At 29.6% G+C, this 21,728-nt stretch overlaps 1 protein-coding gene and 1 long non-coding RNA gene across 2 annotated transcripts in view; both read right to left on the bottom strand.

Annotated features, from left to right (window-relative positions):
- Rala (Ras-like protein A) overlaps positions 1 to 21,728 on the bottom strand; it is a 157,827-nt gene that overhangs the window by 103,239 nt on the left and 32,860 nt on the right. The gene's annotated exons all lie outside the window — the stretch shown is intronic.
- On the bottom strand, positions 839 to 20,211 carry LOC146998078 (uncharacterized). Its single transcript, XR_015040254.1, has 2 exons — positions 20,121 to 20,211; positions 839 to 5,605 (listed from the first exon to the last, which is right to left on the bottom strand). It is a non-coding gene; the product is annotated as an uncharacterized LOC146998078 (long non-coding RNA).

Here is a 21,728-nt window from a genome sequence, read left to right as displayed (position 1 = left end):
ACTTACTCATAAATTTCATTATGATATAGGAAAAGAATATAACTTTCCATTTCAAAGGAATGTAAAGAATATAATAAAAAATTAACAAATTTTTATCCTTTTCATATTATTATTACATGGATAAAATGTTCTTAGGAGTAAAATTAGTTTAAATTATTTGCAGCTATTGTGTTTGAATGTACAGCTTCAGTGTAGTAACATTAAAAATATTGAAAATTTCACTAAAAATATAATTACTTGGTTGTAACTTGTAAGCACAATTTCTTAAAATTACTTATAAAATTTGTAAAACAGCATTTTACAGGGCACAATATTATCAGAGACCTTATTATTGACTTTTGCAATTATAAGTTCTCTACAAATAACAAATACAATAAATATTACTGCAAAATCAATTTCCTTCATCTTAACTATGATCATATTCAGTTTAGCAAAATTTTCAGAAAAAGTCAACAACTTTTTCCAACTACTAAAGTACAGATCTCACCAGCTTTCAAGTATCAAATACCTCTTAGTAAATTGCTAATTAACCACTATGAATTAGCTTCTGCAGCCCATTGATACTGCAAAGAGCTTCAATACAAAGATTTCATAGATAAATTTCATCAACATATTATTACAGGGAATTTAGCAATAGTTCAAAACCAGCATTTAAGAATTTTAATGGAAAAGGGTACCAAATTTAGACCAGTACTAAAAATTAACAAACCTCACAGTTTTAAAAGTTTCGTAAAAAATATAGACGAATTTATAGTTAAAACTAGTTTCAAATAAAATATTCCAAATTCTACCTTTATGGCTTGGAAACATGCAGTATTAGAAGAATTCAAGCAAAGAATTCGAAAAATTGAATTTAATAGCAATTTACAGTGGAATATTCTCATTCCTCTTTTACAGGATTTAAAACTAATATTCAGAATCACCAAAATTGACAAAGCCAATAATAATTTTAGCATAATATGAATTTTTTTTTATGTCTCATTAATTAACACTGAACTAAATAATGCCATTACTTACAAACTCACCAATATACAAGAAAATGTTATTGCAAAAAAACTAAATGCATTTCATAAAAAACTGCAAATTTCACAACCATCTCGCTATAATAGATTAGCAAATCTATATGCTCTCTCAAAATTTCATAAATCACCACTCAAATTTAGATTTATTGCTAATGGTACAAATAATTATAAAAAGAATATAGATTACATATTTGCAATTATACTTAAAAAATCTGTAATTTAATCCAACAACTCGTTAACAAACAACACAATTATAGTTGGATTATTTATAATAATGCTCCAGTTCTCAGCAGTTTTAAAAGTTTAACAATCAAGAACATTAACTGCTATGACTTTGAAAACCTTTATATTTCTCTGCCATTAGAAGAAATTTTTAGTAGTTTAATGCAACTCCCACAACCTTTTTCCTGACATACTTGACATCCTTAGTATTGAAAGATGGAATAATTATCTGAAATGTGCATTATTTAATAACTACATTAAATTCAATAATAAGACCTTTCAGCAAGTTAGAGGAATTCCTATGGGAGCAAACAGTTCTACACAAATTTGTAACCTATTTCTTTTTACTTTTGAATATAAATTCCAAGTAAGTTTAAATAAAAATGAATTAAAGCTATTTGCTCATACTTTTAGATACACAGATGATATTATAACTTTCAATAATAATTCTACTTTTGAGCAATTCAAAATTTACCCAAATAGTTTAACACTTAATAAAACGAATACGAATCAAGATACTATTGAATACCTAGACCTGCAAATTATTAAACACAGCAAAATTAAATTATATGATAAAAAGGAATTTCCATTTTCATACTATTAAACTAATTAATTGGAACTCTAATATCTCTAGAAAAGTAATAGAAAACACATTTCATAGCCAAATAATCAGAATAAAAAATATATGTACTGAAATAGACGATTTAAAGGAAGAAATAATAAAGCTAATTAATGTTCAAGTTGATAAACAAGTACCACCAAAATTTATTAATTTATATATTAAAAAGGCAGGCATTAACTTTATAATTTTTTGGCTCTTTTTGATATGATAACATTACCTTAAACCTTAGCTGGAGGGTAATGAAGGATAAAGAAGAGTAAAGAAATTATTTGTAAATTTTTATTGTAAATAAATTTGTAAATATGTATATTTAATCAATACTGGATTCTTTCCTTTTACTAATAAAGGGCCAACTCTTTTCAAAAGTCTCAATTATAGCCCGAATTGAGTGAAGATTTTAATCTTCTTCTTCTAATTTTCCATACTTTAGCCAGTATTTAGTTAAGTTTTGATATACCAGTTAAAATCAAGTTCATTGAACTTTCAATTTTTTCTTTCTTTAAATTTAACTTCTTTAAGGAATTTTTGGGAAATTACTGGGAATTTTTTTAGAGATTTTTTAAGGACTTCTTTTCAAATTTTTTGACATTTTAAATTTTGCTTTAAAACTTAAATTTTAAAACATTTCATTTTTACTTAATTACTTTAATTATTTGCCTTGCAATATTTACACAATTTTTCAACAGAACACACATTTCACATTACAAACAGTTTACATTTATTAATTCACAATACCACTTAACTCTATTTTACTTCAAGCACACTTGGCTTAACTCCCTAAATAATTTATCGTTAAAATTAAAACTTGAATTGCACACCTTTAGGATTTTTAATTTTTATTTTTTCTTGATTTATTTTTATATTTTTTAATATTAATGTTTGCAAAAAATTTTTAATATAACAAAGATAGCAGCTTGGCACTCAACTTTATCTACATAAGTGCCGTCTATATAATTAATTTGAAGTTACTTCTCTTTAAAAACACTTTTGCAGACCCCAACGCTCATTTAGTAGGTAAGTTTAAAACTTACTATTTACTTGCTTTAAGTATTTTTTAAAAATTTTTATGTAGTATTTAAGTATTTTCTAGATATGAAATTATATTTTTAAGTATATATTTGTTTTTTAAAAATTGTGAATTAGTTCTTTATGTTTCTTATTAGTTTATATGGATTATGTCTAGTTCTTTTTTAGTTTCTTTTTATTGATATGCATATTCGTGTCGGGGAGGTTTCTGTAGACAAGGGTTTCTAAAATTCATTAGTTTCTAGATTATTTTTTTAAAAAATTTAATTTTTTAAAAAAAAGTTTAATTTAATACTTGACTTTACTTGTTTTTCAAAAGACTTCATTAGTATTTTCCTTTTAAAACTTTAATTCTTAAATGCTAATTTCTAAGGGTACCACTTTATTGATTTTTTTTTTTTTTTTTTTTTTTTTTTTTTTTTTTGACCTTCTTCACTTTTTACTTTTGGTTTTGACTTTTACCCTTGCCTGCATGAATGACGAAACATGAATTGAATGATTGGAGAGTTAGGTTTGGAGGCAACTTCCCCTTGATAAGTCTGTCTCCTGCCTGCTCAACAGCCATTCACTTTTGCATTTTTTAAAAAAATTGTTTGGACTAATTTTAATTTGCTAAATTAGTGAATTTATTTTCATGGATTGGTTTTGCACTTGATTTGCTTATGCTTCTGAATTTAAATGATAATGTAGATTAGTTCGAGAATTAAATCTATTAAATCTTTTATATGTTTACACATTTTTTTAAATAATTTTTTTAATTTTTTTTTTTTTTTTTTTTTTTTTTTTTTTTTTTTTTTTTTTTGCTTTAAATTTGTGGGGTTTTTTTTTTTTTTTTTTTTAAATTTTGGCTTTAAATTTACTTTTTTACGTGTTTGTTAAAATTTAAATTTAATTTGTTTAAATATGCAACTAAATGTATATTTTTGTTATAGTTATCAAAATATCAATTTTAGAAATCATATTTTTCACACATGTAGCACTCTAAGAGATGCATACTATAAATAAATAAATAAACACTTTTTTTTAAAGTTAGGCATATGTTAAGGACTTATGCATCCACCCACATATGCTGTACATTATAAGGAGAAGATAGCAAATATTCCTTGAATTGAGATACTTTACTTACAAATAAATATATAATGTACATTGCTGTACTTAAAAATAAATAAATAAATAAACTAGAAGGAATGAAGCTACAACTATTTTTCTTTTCCCCCGTTTTCGATAAAGTAGCAATACAAAACAATTCGGCATGTTATTGTGTCTTAATTACAAAACAAAATTATTAACGTTTTAGACTCATTAGTCCATAAATTCATATAAAATATATATATATACACATGCCTTAAAACTTTTATAAGCATTTTATGGATAGATAAGGATGTGTTTATGTCTGTAAAACAGCAATTCTTTCTGTGATATTGCCAGATGAGTAGAGATAGTGTTTCTGTGGTTGAAAGAGTATGTAGAGATTGATTCAAAGAAAGACTCAGGTTTTAGAATATGCAGACAATGCCCAGCAAAAGTCACCATATTCATCATGAACAACATAAAACAAAATGAGAAAAATATATTCACTCCCGACATCCCACATAAAGAAGAAGCATTCTTCGATGTGGTGCTGTTAGATTTAACAGCAGACTACTTCTCATAAGAATGAAGTCCATCCTAATGAATGCCCAATATGTCAAGTCACATGCTATGACTAATTGCAGTTCCATACCTGCAAAATCTCAGCATAAATCTTCTATGAGAATAATACCACTTTCATACAGCAGAAATAATATGAACCTCCTTCACAGTTAATGTCCTAATTGTCCCTTGGCAACCTAGATTATTTAAATTATCCCCTACCTCGCCCCCTCCAAAAAAAAAAAAAAAAAAAAAAAAAGTTTAAAGAATATACGCTTATGGCTAAGCAAAAGGTTATGTTTTATGAGAGTCTTTCAATAAATCTCCAGAAATTTTTTATGTGGATTATGCAGCTTGAATGGTTATTCCATAAAATTACTATTAAAACTTTAATTCAAAGAAAACCAGAAATGGATGCACAGAATGCTAATTTTATCAATGCATATTATTTTGAAATATTAATTGTTTATTCTGTATTACTTTCATACTCTGAAAAAAAAAAATAAAAGTTGTAGCTACACTTTCTTCTAGGCCTCTTCTCAAAGGGGGGGGGGATATGATAAAATTCTGTCACCTATAAAAGTAACACATTTGAAAATACTAAGTTTCTTTTCCATAATAAATTTTTATACATATTTCAAATGAAGTGATGTTTGAGGTTATTTTTTCTGATAAATATGTAAAAGAAAACGTTATTGCAGTACATACTGAATTTTGAGTTTTAATGAATGCTGGATTTTATTCATAGTAGCTATATTGTTCATTACAAGCTATTCACTTCATTCTAGTAATAAATCTGATAAACTAAATGTTTTTACAATCTTTTTTCCATCCAGTATTGGCCTAAATTATTGAAGGTTGAGGTAAGTTTTTTGTTTTTATCTGAAGGAGAAGGAGGTGGTGGTGGTGGTGGTGGTGGTGGTCCATTTTCTGGTACTGGAGAAGAAATGTTTATATTTGCTAATTCTTTGCTGAAGTCATTTTCACTTTGTTTTACATTAGAGACTCTTAAATGATCTTTTTGTTTATTTTGTAAATTTAAGAAGTTGTTCTTTAAAAGATCATCCATTCTGAAATTAATCTGAAAGAATAAAATAAAAAAAATTAAGAAACTCATCATAAAATTTAGGGAATAGAAAAAGAAATGCAAACTATAAACCATTAAAAAAAGATTCATGCTATGCACTTATTAAAAAATTATTTTTTCAAACCATATAATTTGTATAAATACCAATATAAATTATAGATTATTATTGTATGTAGACAAAATGCAATACATTATTTCTAATTTAAATAAAGAATGTTAATTTGCATTGTTTTCTTTTTATGAAACATATTGAACCAAAGGCACTAACTATGCTGCTGAAGAATATGGAAATATTCAGAGTTGAATTCAAAGCATACACTTGCATGTCTGCAGAGCTATGATTCTAAAGGGTATATAAGCACACAAGGAGTTTTCGGCGATTTGTGCGCTCATACTCCTTTACAACATTCGCCACGTTTCTTGTAAGAGTTGGATAAATTTTATAAGGTTACCAGTATCGGGCAAAGCCCAGTCCACTTAAATTTTGCGAGGTAGGTAGGTATGGCCACGGTCTACCGATCTCCTGACTTTAACCCTATTGAGCATGTCTAAGCCACTTCTGGGAGGGTAATTTCATATTGCCATCCCTGTCAGAGAACCATCTCAGAGTTCAGAACTGCCTTGCTGTAGGAGTGGGATTAACTGCCACAGGGTCTCCTCAACTGCCATCTGTCTGGTATGCCGTCATGCTGCATGACCTGCCTGGCTATGAGAGGGGACCATACCCCATATTATTGATTTTCAGTTCGATATCACAACGTGGATTATGGACATCCCATTCTATACATGCACATATAAAATAGTTTGAATAGTACATTTCTTTCTCATAAATGTATATTCATATTAAATTTCATTAGTATAGTGATAAATACCTTAAAAGGAAATTCTCCTCAATGCGAACGACTACAAAGCAGTAATTACCAAATGAGAAGTTCAGTGTTAAAGCAGTGACATGACTCTGAATTGATACCAGGCTCTAACTCAGCCTCATATAAGTAGCCCTGCTGAGGGATGGACAAACAGTTCTGCTGTAAGTAATGATAAAAAATGTTCTATTGTTTAAAAACTGATAATAATTTTTTTTCCTTTGGACATAATATTTTCTTTCTGTCTTTTCAGACATTTGCTGTAATAGGCGGCTGCACATTCTTGGCTATCTGCTTCTTGCAAGAAAACTGTTGCAACTTGTATCTATAAAGCCATGCAATAGTCTTGTAATTTGAGAAATCCTTTAACAACTCTTCAGTAATAAGTGCATAGACTAAGAAAAGTTCTCAATTGATAAACAATATCAATCATAAACAGCTTCAATTAATGGAAAAAACTGCCCAACAAGAAAAAGCATTTTTTTACTTTGACAATAAAAGGGTTGTGAAATACTGCATCAAGCACTTCAATTGCATTATGCAGTAATCTACTGCAAATGGGAAATCAATGATAAAAACATTTTCAAACAGGAACTTGTCATATCAAGTTAAAAATGAAATAAAATATTCTTGGTTGACACATTAAATTTAAGTTAATACATAAATAAAAATGGGAGCTTTCACAAACGGCTCGTCTACTTCATCACCTAAAGTTGGAATAAATGGCTCGATCAAGTTATTCTTTTATTGCTGTACTTCTCAAAATTGGTATTCAGAAATATGGTTAGAGTGAAAAGGTTTCTAGAGCTTATCTGATTTTAAGGCTGCTTTTTTGCTGGGGTTTATCGAGTTTGGTTTTATTCCATTTAGTTATTGAATTTACATAGTTTAACTCTTTCGCATCGAGAGACGACCAGATCTGTTTTCATCAAACATTGAAAACGCCCGTGATTTGTCTTGGAATAGTTTTCCTTCCCCCCTGCATGGTAGATAGCTACAGCATTAACAATAACCTACTTAAGTGAAATGACTGTTTCTCTCTTGGGGGGTTTTCAGCGGTTTTATCCATTGTGTGCAGTTTCACCTTAGAGCCAGATTGCACCTGCGAACGTCAATAGCTCTCCGTATGTCTCCTATAGTTGCTTCAAAAGAATGATTGACATGTCTCTTAACAACTCGCAAAACCAATGAGCCATACACTAACGTGGAGGGGGAAAGCACTAGGTGGAAAATAAACGAGGCGTTGGGGCGGTTTGCCGTTGCCTGAATGGACGGGCGTTATGGGCGACTTCGATGCAAAAGAGTTAAGGCATATTTAACTAAAATATGCTTATTTTCATTGATATACTGGTTGGCAGAGAGTTTGTAAATATCTTATTTATATGGTAATTTTTATTGATAGTTTTCTACGTGCTAAATTGAAGTATTGAATTCTGTGTTTGTGTCTTTGTAGCGAATCATGATAAGATGCACATTTGAAGTATCTGTTGTGATAGCATCTGATTTGTCTGTTCTTAACAGTTTTGCTGCGGTTATGTCAAATTTATAACCAAATCTTTTGAAAATGGAATTGATGTATAGAGTAATACGATAGAAGAGATTCCAATGAATATATTGCATAGGCGGCAACTTTATTTTTTAGAAATAACTGCAGAAGCTTGCCTATAGATTTTCTTGATAAGTTTTTCAACAAAATCGGAAGGGTATCTAACATTTATCTGTTGCAATTTATTGGATGTATTTATATTTGTTTTGGTAAAGTTAAAAGAAAATGTTTTGGTTCATCTTAAATAAAAATAAAAAGCAGGTGTTTTATGAAGATGAAATGAAAAAGAATCGCATGGGATTATTGCTAGTTGGCTTATAGTCAACTGCAGGCTAAAGAATATTACCTATTCTTAAGATCAGTAAATTGAATGCCATTATAAACTTCTGTATTAATCATACACTATGGGTTAGGGAAGTTTTCTAAGATAAATGAAAACAGTTCTTTGAATTCATCTTTTTAGGGTTTCCACAGGATAAAGATATCATTGTACCTCTTTTCAAAAACAGGTTTTTAGGGAAATTTAATGAAAACAAAATTTTATTCATATAAATTTCAGCCAAAATGGATGACATTGATGCTGCTTAGAGACCTTGGTGTTTGCTGGTTTACCTGTTTATACACTGTAAAATTGCAGATGAAATGGAAGACTTCATAGATATTAGTAATAAATCTGGATGCAACTTTTAGTTTTTTAGTCAAGGTTTTTACCAAAATCATTTGAGACTCAAAGAGATGGATAAAAATAGAGATTTAATCTCAATAGTAAACATGGTAAAGTTGAGACCGATTACTTTTCGAATTTGTCATGAAATTCACTTGGAAAAAGCACACTTGATATGCTGTCCTTATAAAAGTGGAACAGATTTTTGCAAAAAAATCTACTATTAAGCAAAGATCTGCAGGATAATCGTTTTTATGGGTTTTGATTTATATGAAAAGTTTTGGTGTGCTGCAATCTGGATAAGCTTAAGAAACATAAAATATGTTATTCCAACATAGCATAGTATTTTATGTTGGAATAATCAGTTATTCTGCAAAATGTATTATATAATTTGTTGGTGCTATCTTCAACAGCACATTCCCCCTAGATATGCCTTGTAGATTTTTTTTTTTTTTTTTTTTTTAGTTCTTCTTTGTCTGTGATGACTATGACACTCATTTTATTTGACTTGCATCTTCTGAAATCATTTTCGGCCCTGAATTTTCTCATTTTCCGGGTGTTATTTTTAGATGCAATTTGTTGTTTTTCAATAATAGAAAAGCAGTTTTGTTTTTAATGATGCATATATAAACTCTGCAGTGTTACTGATAACCATTTCTGCATTCATAACATTTTTCTTAGCATTATTTTCTATTTTTGGAGAATATTTGGGGGTTCTTGGAAAGAATCTTGATACACAATCAAACTTCAATCTTTCAAAGCTTAATAACATATTGATATCCTATGCTGGTTTTATTTAAAATCTCTTCAAAAAGTTTATTATGCAGCTTTCTAGTAAGAAAATTTCTTTTCTTGAAAGATATTAGTCTCTCTTTTTGTTTTACTGCTACTTTAATAATCATTATTTTCTTCTAGAGTCTGTTGAAAATAAAAGTATTAAAGTCAGCTCTTAGTACAAAATATAAGCCTTTTAATTCCGATTTGGCTACTGTGGATTAAAATCCTTTTGTTGCTTTAAGATAAATGAAGTTCCTTCCTACATTGTTAGAATTTTCTTGTTGCCTTTCAAATTTCAATTGATATTGATTTTTCCGTTGACTGAAGGTGTTTATGATTGGTATCGTTCATCAGTTAAGAAATTTTTTTTACTCTAAGCATTTATTGTTGAAGATGTATTGGAGGATTTTCTAAAATTGCTAGGGCTTTACATGATTTAACAAATGCAGAACAAAAACATCTGATGGACTGATGAGTTTAAAAAATCATTTAAAGCCCTGAAGGATGCCTTGACATTCCTGCCTATATTATCTTAACCATGACCTGACTATGCCTTTATTTTCAAAACAGATGCCAACAGTCGAAGGATTGGAACAATTCTCTCGCAAGAAACATATAGCCAAGAATATGTTGTTGCCTGTTTCAGTAAGTCTCTCAAAGACAGAAATAAATTACTGTGCTTCGAGAAAAAAAATTAGTAGCAGTTTTTAAACAATGGAACATTATTTTTGTAGCTACATATTTTTACTACACACTGTCCATGCCACATCATAATTCCAAAAATTCAGGTTAAACAGCCAGATGGATACAGCAATTATAAGAATAGAATATGAAAATTGAACATTATTTTGGACTCCCAGAAGAAATAGTTGTGAAAGTTATGGTAAACCTTTAACATGAAAATGACTTCTAGTAAGGCTAGTGTGAAGTTTCAATAGGACACTAGCTATTTGAGATTTTGGTAGGATAAAGATGCTGTATCGGTTTTCCATTAGTTAAGCTGTTTGTGAGTTGTATCATTCATCTATCATGTGGAAATGGTGATGCATTTTCAAAAAGACCTTTTTGCAGAAAAATGCAAACACTGCTCAAAATGTCTTTGAAATCACAATAGTCTATGCCATACCATAATACGTCCATGCTGCAAATAAAGAATTGAGAAGAGCTTAAATGTGAGACTAATAATGAAATGAATAGGAACAGCAGAATGACTTTTTATCACCATATCAACTGATTTTTGAGTGTACCTCATAATGCTGAATCTAGTATATTTCAAAATACTGTCAAAAGTCATTAATCCGGACTCGTCGGGACTGCGGCGATTCCGGATTATCGATTTTTCCGGATTATAGATCATCAGTTTAAATCTGGTAAGATAGCATGCAGAAATTATAAAATTAAAAATATGAAACCATAATTTATGAAATAAAGAACAATTATGATCTAAAGGGTATCAAAATTTACAAAAAAAAAAGCTTAATATTTGTTTACTTTATTAAACATTTCTTTCAATGTAAGTTGCTTCGTTTTTTATGTGATAATACATTCTCTTTAATTCTATAAACAGACATAATTTCTTGTTCAGTTACAAAGTTCCGCTGTTCAAGTCCTATAATTGCTGTGTCAAGAATACCGACTAATTTGTCAATCGAAATTTTTTCGTTTTCAATAACCTCTGTCACTTTCTTGGCTATCGGAAGCAAATTATAATGACGAGGAATTCAATTTAAATCATATCAAAGACTGGGTACATCGAGATGAAATACTACATTTAGTAAGGAATTATAAGCCAAATAAAATAAAAACATCTGCTCTGAAGATAAGGATAGTGCTGACAGATCAACTTCCAATTCATTGCGCGCCGCGGCGTTAAAGATAAACAAAGTTTAGATAAACAAACGTTAAAGTTTAGATAAACAAACGTTAAAGTTTAGATAAACAAAAGATATGCCTTTATCCATTTTTTGCAGCAATTCCACTTTTTGTTTAATGCACTTCGAAACATACTTTTGCTTTGTAGATCTTTTACATATTAGTAAATATATATCAGAAATTCTATTTGACATAAACGAAAGTTCAAGCTTACTTTTATAAAATTGCTCTAACAGTCTGCAAAAAATAATAAGCCGAATCCAATTCGAAGATTAAGGAACAACGCAATTTGCAACATTAACTGAATTAGATAATTTTAACTTAGCTTATACCGTCCGTCACACATTAAACGTGCATTCGTAAACATATTTTGTGCACATGCATATTCGCAGCCGTAAAGGTCTTACTCGTAAAAAACCGTACAAAACTTTCTGCGCATGCGTCAAAGAGACGCATGCGCAGAAAGTTTGTAGCTTTGAAGTCCGGATTATAGATCATTCCAGATTATGGGTGTCTGAATTAACGACTTTTGACTGTACTAGATTCAGCATTATTATTAATTGAAATTAATTAAAAATTAATTATTATTAATTAAAAATTAAATGATTTAACATTTGAATTTTTATCTTCAAGTCGGATTACAGACTTATGTTTCAAATAACACTGCATTTTCATTTTTGTAAACACTGTGTACTTAAGATTAAATATTTCACAAAATTAAAAATGTAACTGAGATGTTGAAACTGATTTCTAGCTAAAGATTCTGTTATTAAAACCTTTTTGGATCGTGCATAATAACTTCCAAGATTTTGATGCCCCTTCTGGCATAACACTGAGTTCTGTGAAAGCATATAAATAAGTATGTTAAGTAAAAAAAGGGGGAATGTAAGTGCATCTTTATCAATAAACATAAATTATGAAACATAAATCAAACAGAACTTGGGATTATAAAATACAAATTAATATAATCTTTGATTTAATATCTGTTACAAAGAGTATTTAACATTATCGTATTTAATTTAATATATCAAATAATCTATATTCTAAGATCTCAACTATTTGGAACATTCAAATAATCCCCATTTCTTGTTAACAAGTAATTTACAACATCCAACCTACATTCTGTTAGGGAAAGGACAACATTATTTTTTTTTCAAAGCTAGTTAAATTTCTGTTTTATCATAATAAGAAGTTCTTGCTCCTTTTATGTCTAAGAGAACATCATCATGCTGCATGACCACAACAGTTTTAGCAGAAGGTAACTTATCCAACAGGGAAAATCAATTTTTTTTAAATCCAGCATGGTTTTTTGGATCTGCTCATGAAAAGCTATATGTAAGCAGCATTTATTACCTAGTTTTACATACAGTAAACCCTTTCCGAGCATGGACATGGGGAACATGATTTTGTGGATACATATTATCTTATTTGTCTCCATTTAATTTGTTCAGTGTAAGAATTTCGATATGTAGTATGCTGAGGAGTATTGGCTGTGTTGCAATACCCCACTTTAATGACTGGCTTAAAAATTGATTCATTAACGAAGAAAAACATTATTTATAGCAAAACTTCAGCTTTATATTTATCCTAATTCTCAATAATGCTCCAGAGCACAGTGCTGGAGCCTTCATAATGCTGCATCCAAATGTAGAGGTTTTATTCCATTCACTGAACACCATTTCCTTAATCCAACCAATAGATCAAAGAATCATAAAAACATTCAAACCATATTATGTCAGGCATATTTACATGTCTGCAAATAAAGCACAACACACTTATGGCATTTCAGAAATAATTCAACATAAAACACCATATGGAAATGATTAAACTCGCATAGGAACAAGTGAATTCATCAACAATCAGTGCTTGCTGGCTTCAGCTCTGGTCAAAAGATTTTAACAATTTTAAAGGATTTCCATCCACTGAAAATGAAGCTAAAGAAATTTTATAAATTACAAATGCAATAGGCAGCAAAGGATTTTCAGATATGGAAGAAGGAGAAATCAAAGAATTAGTCAAGAATGAGGACTGTGAAATGAAAAATGAAGAATTGGATGATCTTATAACAGGCGACAGTGAAAGAATTATAGTGAAGACGATAATGAACTTTTAACTTTATAAGAGGTATCCTTATCATAAAAAGTTTGATGAGTAGCAACAGACATTGTCACATGTAAAAGTTATCAGCTTTTTAAAAATTTATTGTATCATGTAGTATTTATTAAGCAGTAACAGAAATCCATTCAATTAACATTTGCTTCATTTTCCCCTTTTGATTTTAATAATATTTAGGTTTGTATAACTTATACATACTTTCTTAATCTTAACTATGCCTAACCTATCTTTTTTACATAGAAAGTTGACTTTGCGGGATGTTATTTTGCCATACTATGAAGTAACATTTTTCCATTAACATGATTGATTTCATCTATTTTATGCTAGGAATTTAATTAATAAGACTTTTCTTCCTTTTTTTTTTTTTTTTTTTTTTTTTTTTTGTACTATAATGCATAAACATTCCAGCTAGATACTTGTTTCAGATATGTCTTCTTGTGCAATCATAAGCACAAAAGAAGTGAAACAAATGAAATGAAAATTCCCAATCGATATATTCTCACTGATTGATGTTAAACATAATTTTTAAGCTACATCTATGAACTAAACAGTCAGATTTGACGGAGTGAAATTGATTGTTTTTAGAGCACTTATTTCATAAAACTGTGATACAAAAGTACAATTAAGTATATAGAAAAGAATTACCGAACATTTATAAAAATGCTAAAAATAATAATCTTATCAAAACTAATACTTTAAGTACAATAGAAGCTCAACTATCCAGAGAGCTTGAGAAATGACAAATTTTGGATAACCAAGCATATACAAAATGCAGTTCACAGTAGAAAATCTAAATGAATGGGAGAAAAATTTGTGGTCTGAAATTAATCATTTTATTTGTTATCAAATCCCTATATTTAAATTATGTGAAATGTTGAAAGAAAAAAGGGTACTCCAGACATAAACACTGAAGTAAAATATCATATTCGATTATGAAATTTCATCAACCATGAAAACTGGCATAGATCACGAAAAACTTGCACCAGTCATTCCGGCAGAAGTTTGAAGTAACAGATCACTCTTTATTTAGTTAATGAACATATACAAATTACAGACATAACATGTAAAAAACTTAAATCAGTTACCATAATCACAGCCAGTGTTCATCCATTTGCACGTAAGTCAATTTTGTTTTTAATGATCACTTTTCAGTTAATCAACATATACACAAATTACAGACATAACATATAAAAACTTAAATCAGTTATCATAATTTTTCTATTGCATAGCCAGTGTTTATCCATTTGCACATAAGCCACTTTTTTTTTTAAATACCAGGCTCCCATAAATTTAAAAATACTCTACTGCATGCTGTTCTGTTGAAGACGAGTTTCAAACTTTAATCATATTTTCATATTGCGATTGAAAACTGATAAGCAGAAGTTAATTTATATTTTGCTTTACAAAAAATTAAACCAACTTATCAAGAATTAATCGGATTTACATAAAGCTAAATAATTTCATCAGATTATCCATTACTGATGCTAAATTGTACTGTTTGGTGATAGCTTTTATTTGACTCAAATTGTACTCTTATTCGTGCTTTACAGAGTTATAAATCTCTTATTTGGTTAATTTTGCATTTTTTTTAAAAAAAAGTTAAAATTTTGCATCTTTAAAAATTTGTAAATATTCCAGCTAACTGAGCTTTTCGGTTAGTTAAATGCCAGAGCTGAGCTTTATCAATATAAATATCTGCAATTTTCTTTAGCAATATTTAATACATATGTTATCTTTTCATTTTAGTGAGATAATTGAACTTGTTCTTGTGAGCACAACTTTTTATATCTGAGCCTATAGTTGAAAGAGCTACCTTTAATTTCTGATCAAGACTTTTCCTAAAAAGTCCCCCCCCCCCAGTTCTTGACAGTTAACACAGAGGATAAACTTTGTTAAAAAATATATTTTCTAGAAAATAGTAAAAGAATATTTTTAGGATTTTTGCCAATGGATAAATACTCCATTTTTGCAATTTTGATTTTGAATCCTGATATACTTTCTGAAACATTCAGAGACATTAATCTAAAAGTCCTAGTAGCTCTTTTTAGGATTCGAACTACAATGAAAACTATATTTCAAAGGAACTGTTTTTTAGCACATCTTGCCAAAGCTAAAATTTGTTTTTGAATCAATTAATTTTATTAGAGCAAGTTAATACAGTTCCAAGTGGTCCTTGCATTTTTAGATTAAGTTCATTTAAATAGTCAAATATGTCACTCAAGTAGATCATTTTTTGCACTCAGTAATTGTCTTCCAATTTAGCTGGATAACAAGAATTACCCTAAGTACTTTTGATTCTGCAGCTTATGAACTTTCAACAGAACTCTCCCTGTTGATAGCCTAAGAACTCCAATATGGAACAACAAAGATCTCAGTTCATCACATAAAACTGAATGACTGAAATGGTCTACTTTTGACCACATTTACCACTGTTTAATGTTATTAAATGTGGGCTTTAATTTTAGGTGTAAACTAACATGGTAGCATCTGTGTAAGTAATGCATACATTATTTGAACATCAGGATTTTAGAATCAAATTTCAGACACTAAGCCTCTGACCCTTCCTGTCATTGCAACTGCATCATCAGTACATGAACAAACATACTTTTTTTTCATGAAATTTTACACTGTTGCACCATAATCAACAGCTTGTGGTTAAATTTTTCATGGCACACTTCCAATGTTTTATGACACTACACAATACCACAGCATCAGCTGGGAAGCCCTGCATTAGAGAGGTTAAATCAATAAATCTATTACATATTTAAAAGACCATTTTGCTTGGATTGCAATTAACAGTAGCAACATCAACTGCCTTATATTTATATTTGGCACCTCTTTGTACCTAATATTTATACAGTCAAAAGTCCATAATCCGGACCTCAAAGCTACAAACTTTCTGCGCATGTGTCAATGCATAATGCCTTCACGCATGTGCATAATATGTGTATGCATGCACGTTTAATGTATAACGGACAGTATAAGCTAAGCTAAAATTATCTATTTCAGTTAATGTTGCAGAATGCGTTGTTTTTTGATCTTCTAATTGGATACGGCTTATTATTTTTTGCAGACTGTTAGAGCAATTTTATAAAAGTGAGCTTGAACTTTCGATTACGTCAAAAAGAATTTCTGATTCTGGAGCTACCAAAGGATCTACAAAGCGAAAGCATGTTCCAATGTCCATCAAACAAAAAGTGGAATTGCTGCAAAAAAAATGGATAAAGGCATATCCTTTGAATTTCTAATCATTCTGAAATATGTTTATCAATTTCACGCCGCTCTGCGGGGGGGGGGGGGAGACACGGCGCGCAATGAACTGGAAGTTGATCTGTCAGCACTACGCTTATCTTCAGGGTAGACGCTTTATTTTATTTGGCTTATAATTCCTTACTAAATGTAGTATTTCATCTCAATGTACTCTGTCTTTGACATGATTTAAATCAAATTCCTCATCATTATAAATATCACGAATACACATCAAATAGTTTTTTGGTTGCAATTTTCTGTATTCAACTATGCATGATGTATGCTTTATGCATGCGCATTGAAAGAAATGTTTAATAAAGTAAACAAATAAATATTAAGCTTTTTTTTTTTGTAAATTTTGATGCCCTTCAGATCATAATTGTTATTTCATAAATTACGGTTTCATATTTTTAATTTTAGAATTTCTGCATGCCATCTTACGAGATTTAAATTGATGATCTATAATCCGGAATCGCCGAAGTCCCGACGAGTCCGGATTAAAGAATTTTGACTGTATTAATTTTATTTTGCTGAATCAGTTTAATAATTGTTTTCTCTTCTAAAAATATTTAGATTCCTCTCCTATGAGATATAAAAATCCACGATGGGAACATGATTTTAAAACAATTTTCTCAGACATTTTAAACATACATTTATTACAACTGAAGACTTATGGTAAGTACAATGTAGCTCACAATTTGAAGCAATGGTGCTTTTTTTAATTGCTCCAGTAATGACAGAACTAATGCAACATTATTTTCTAATAACCATCCACTCCTCCAAGAACATTCAAATTACCCCTTTATATAATTCATAATGGTGAAATACTACTACTACGATATAACTGAACACTTAATCATAAGGCACTTTTTTACTTTATTATGTTAAATATATTACTTGTTAGATTATAGTCAAAAGTCGTTAATTCAGACACCCATAATCCAGAATGATCTATAATCCGGACCTCAAAGCTAAAAATTTTCTGCGCATGCGCCACGTTGACACATGCGCATAGGCGTTTACGCGTGCGCGTAAGACCTCTTACTACTGCGCATTTGCGTGTGCGTAAGCGCAGAATACGTTTTCGCATGCGCGTTTTATGTATTATGGACGGTATAAGCTAAAATTATCTAATTATCTATTTCAGTTAATGTTGATGATTGCGTTGTTCCTTAATTTTCAAATTGGATCCGGCTTATTATTTTTTGCAGACTGTAAGAGCAATACTATAAAAGTAAACTTGAACTTTCGATTATGTCAAACAGAATTTCCGATTTTGGAGCTCCCAAAGGATCGTACAAAACGAAAGTATGTTTCGATGTCCATCAAACAAAAAGTGGAATTGCTGCAAAAAATGGTTAAAGACATGAAGAATGTGACAGAGAGGTTAGTGAAAACGAAAAAATTTCGATTGACAAGTTAGTCAGTATTCTCGGCACAGCAATTAACGGGACTTGAACAGCAGAACTTTGTAACTGAATAAAAAATTATGTCTGTTTATAGAATTAAAGAGAAAGTGTTATCACATAAAACGAAGCAACTTAAACAACTTACATTGAAAGAAATGTTTAATAAAGTAAACAAATAAATATTAAGCTTTTTTTGTAAATTTTGATACCCTTTAGATTGTTCTTTATTTCATAAATTACAGTTTCATATTTTTAATTTTAGAATTTCTGCAGGCCATCTTACGCGATTTAAACTGATGATCTATAATCCGGAATCGCCGAAGTCCCGACGAGTCCGGATTAACGACTTTTGACTGTACATGACAAAGTTTTTCATTGTGATGTCAATATATTTTCAATTAGCAATGTTCGTGTATATTTCAACTTCTGAAATTTGATATTGCTAAAATATCATTAAAAAGTTGCCAATCATGTCAACTGAGAATTCATCTCTCTCTCTTCCCCCCATTTCTAATTGTTGTTTTTTAATAATGCAAAATATAGTAGAAGTCCAGAAATCCGCAATGCTTGGGACCAGAGGTTATGCGGATTTTAGGATTTTGTCGATTTCAGGACAGAAAAAAAAAATCATAATGTTCAGATTAGAAGTGCAATATAAATAATTCATATTAAATACATTTAATTAAATTATTATATACATTATTACATTAATTTATTATATGCATAAAATTATTATTACAGTAGAAAGTCTGAAATCCAGACGTCCATTATACGGAATGATCTAAAATCCAGACCTCAAAGCCACAAGCATTCTTTTTTTTTATGCTTTATGCATGCGCATTTGATTTTTCATGCCATAATAAAACAAGTGGAGATTTTTTCACTTAAAATTCCAATTCTTAATCTCACTTAGGCACTAAATAAAATACCTTGTTATCGAAAAACAATCATGTGAGCATAAATTTGTGAGATTAATGATTTGGCTCCGTAGCCGAGTATCTGCTTGGCATACATCTCAAACCAAACATTCACCTATTTTATATCCCTGATGCTGACCTGGCGAGTCATTATTTATTATATTTTGCTTTCATCACCGCATGTTTATCAATACATGACAGCTTCAATAATAACTCATGCTGTGATGTCTAAGATTTTTTTAATATTAATAATTGAATAACAAGAGTATGGCAACCTTTTATGCTAACATTACACTTGGCGATGATTACAGATTTTTAAATGCTCTAAGAAATGTTGATGAAGAAAAATTCAACAAAAATTTCTTTTCATATGCTAAAAATTGATTTTGTTAATGAAACTCATAGGCCAAAAGATTACATTTAGTGCAAATTTAATTAAGAACTGATATGTTATTCACCATAAACCCAGAAGCGGTGGCAGAATATGTCAGTACCGGACAGTAGAATTTAGAGAAGACGAAATTTTTGGAATTTGGGGAAGGACCGAGCAGCAAATTTAGGAGAGAAGTTTTTTATGATTTAGGAGAGAAGTTTTTTATGATTTAGGGAAAGCACCTGGTATCCAAAGTTTAGGCACGATGAAAATTTAGAACTTAGGAAGATGGTTTGTAACAGAATTTAGGACTGTACAGACTGCACCAGGTAGTATCTAGTGCCGGCCCTAGATAAAGCCTTAAGTATATGTGGGAGTTTATTCAGAACTCTGCAAGAAATAAACGTAGGTATAGTAAATAACTAAACTAATACAATGAAGGCTTAATTCAGTACTCAGGAGGAGCAAGACAAAATTTAGTGAAATATCTTGGCTTTCATCGCCAATCTCGTGATACACAGCCAATAATGTATAACGGATGCTATTAAGCTAGGCTAAAATTATCTTTACTGATTTCAAGGCATTTCAGTTAATGAATAATCTTTATAATACAGATCATAAGATTATTATTTGTTGTATGTAAAGCTAAAAAAATATTTTTAGTAAATGCCTTACTTAAAAAAATAAGCATGCAAAATTAGATAAAATGCATATAGCTTACACATGATACTTCTTTGCCATAACTGTATCCTAAGTGCTCATAAAATCCTTGTTTATCTTGAGTATTTAAATACACAGTAGAAAAATGCAGCCTATGTAAAATTAATTTTATTAAATAACTAACATTTACAGACATATATTTAATTAAAATTCATTTAAAAAGGTGCATAAACAAAATTCATTCAAAGCTATTTTTAAAAAAAATCTGAAAGGTTTCATCAGATTTTAAATTACTTTTAAAGATGCGTTCTCTTAACATTTTGTGTGTTACCTTTATTTATTAAATATCACATTCTTTGCACTTAAACCATAAAATTTAGTTCAATAGCAATGTCGCAAAATAATTTTAAAATGAGCATATCTTTAGAATTTCCGATACACAGTTCCATGCGGTGGAGATAAAAAGTTTTTTTCCCCGTAGTGTTGCCATTGCTCGCTTTTATATCATTGAGTTTGTTACTCAAAAATTCGTTAAAGTTTTACAAAATATGAAGTCGATCATAAAACAAATTCCAAATTTGATCTTCCACATGCCCATATTCATAGGAGGATTACATCATTCAAAATTCGATGGCTTTATGTACCGTTGTTTTATCACAATGCGAGAAATATACATACATTTATGCAGAATTTTCATTATTTAATTTCTTCAAACATAATGCAGGACTCTAATATTTGGTGGCAATAGTTTGAAAAGTGGGACTAAAAAAAGATTGTAAAAAAATAGGCCATTGTGAACGTTCTCTTACCTCTGTAATTGTAACTTTGAAAAGAACTCTTTAAGTTTTGATTTTGAATTGTAGCTGCAGAGAATTTTGAGTGAATAGTATATTTTGTAAAATGCTGCAATATGTGCTTGTAACTAATATAGGTATTTTGACACAAAATCGGACTTTTTCTGAAATGATATGCCAATTTGTTTTCCATATTTCGATTCTAGGATTCAAATTATGCCAAACTGCCAAGTTTTGTAAAAATCGCACAAATAGCTATTAAAAAATTATCTCTAAAACTTTTAGCTCGTCAATGTTAATTGAATATGATATATATTTATTAATATCTCCTTTTTTATTAAACTTATTTAATTCTTCCTTTGATATTTCAAAATTTAGGTTTATTCTAAATAAAATTTGTTTATTTTTAAATAATTTTTATAAATTTTTCAAAAAAAATTTGAATTATAATCTATAAAATTTTTACCACCATCTTAAAGTAGATATATTTCTAAGCATATCTGCATAAAATTACAGTTTTTTATTCAAAGTTTCGGAAGATATATGTGAATTTATATACTGGCGCCTTTTGAAATTTGGCATAGTTGTTGAAAGCGATAATAACATCAAATGTGGTTTAGGCACTTTGTTAAAATTATTTGAAAGTAGAAATGATGTGATTTTTTTTCCCACTCCACAATGGAAGAGAAAGAAAAACAGGTTGTCGTATATTAAGAAGTTCGCCAAGTGAATTATTCTTGGCACAAACTAAAAACAATGCACCATGTTAAATGTTTTAATTTCTCTGTAAATTTTGCACCAAATTTTACAAAATGTAACATTTAGGCATAATTTGAGTTGAAGAATCGAAATATGGAAAAGAATTGGTATGTTAT

The sequence above is a fragment of the Stegodyphus dumicola genome, chromosome 3, assembly GCF_044657685.1.
Source record: "Stegodyphus dumicola isolate Sdum_Otavi_A_Nest chromosome 3, ASM4465768v1".
Taxonomy (NCBI): Eukaryota; Metazoa; Arthropoda; class Arachnida; order Araneae; family Eresidae; genus Stegodyphus; species Stegodyphus dumicola.
This window is presented reverse-complemented; position numbering and strand designations above follow the sequence as displayed.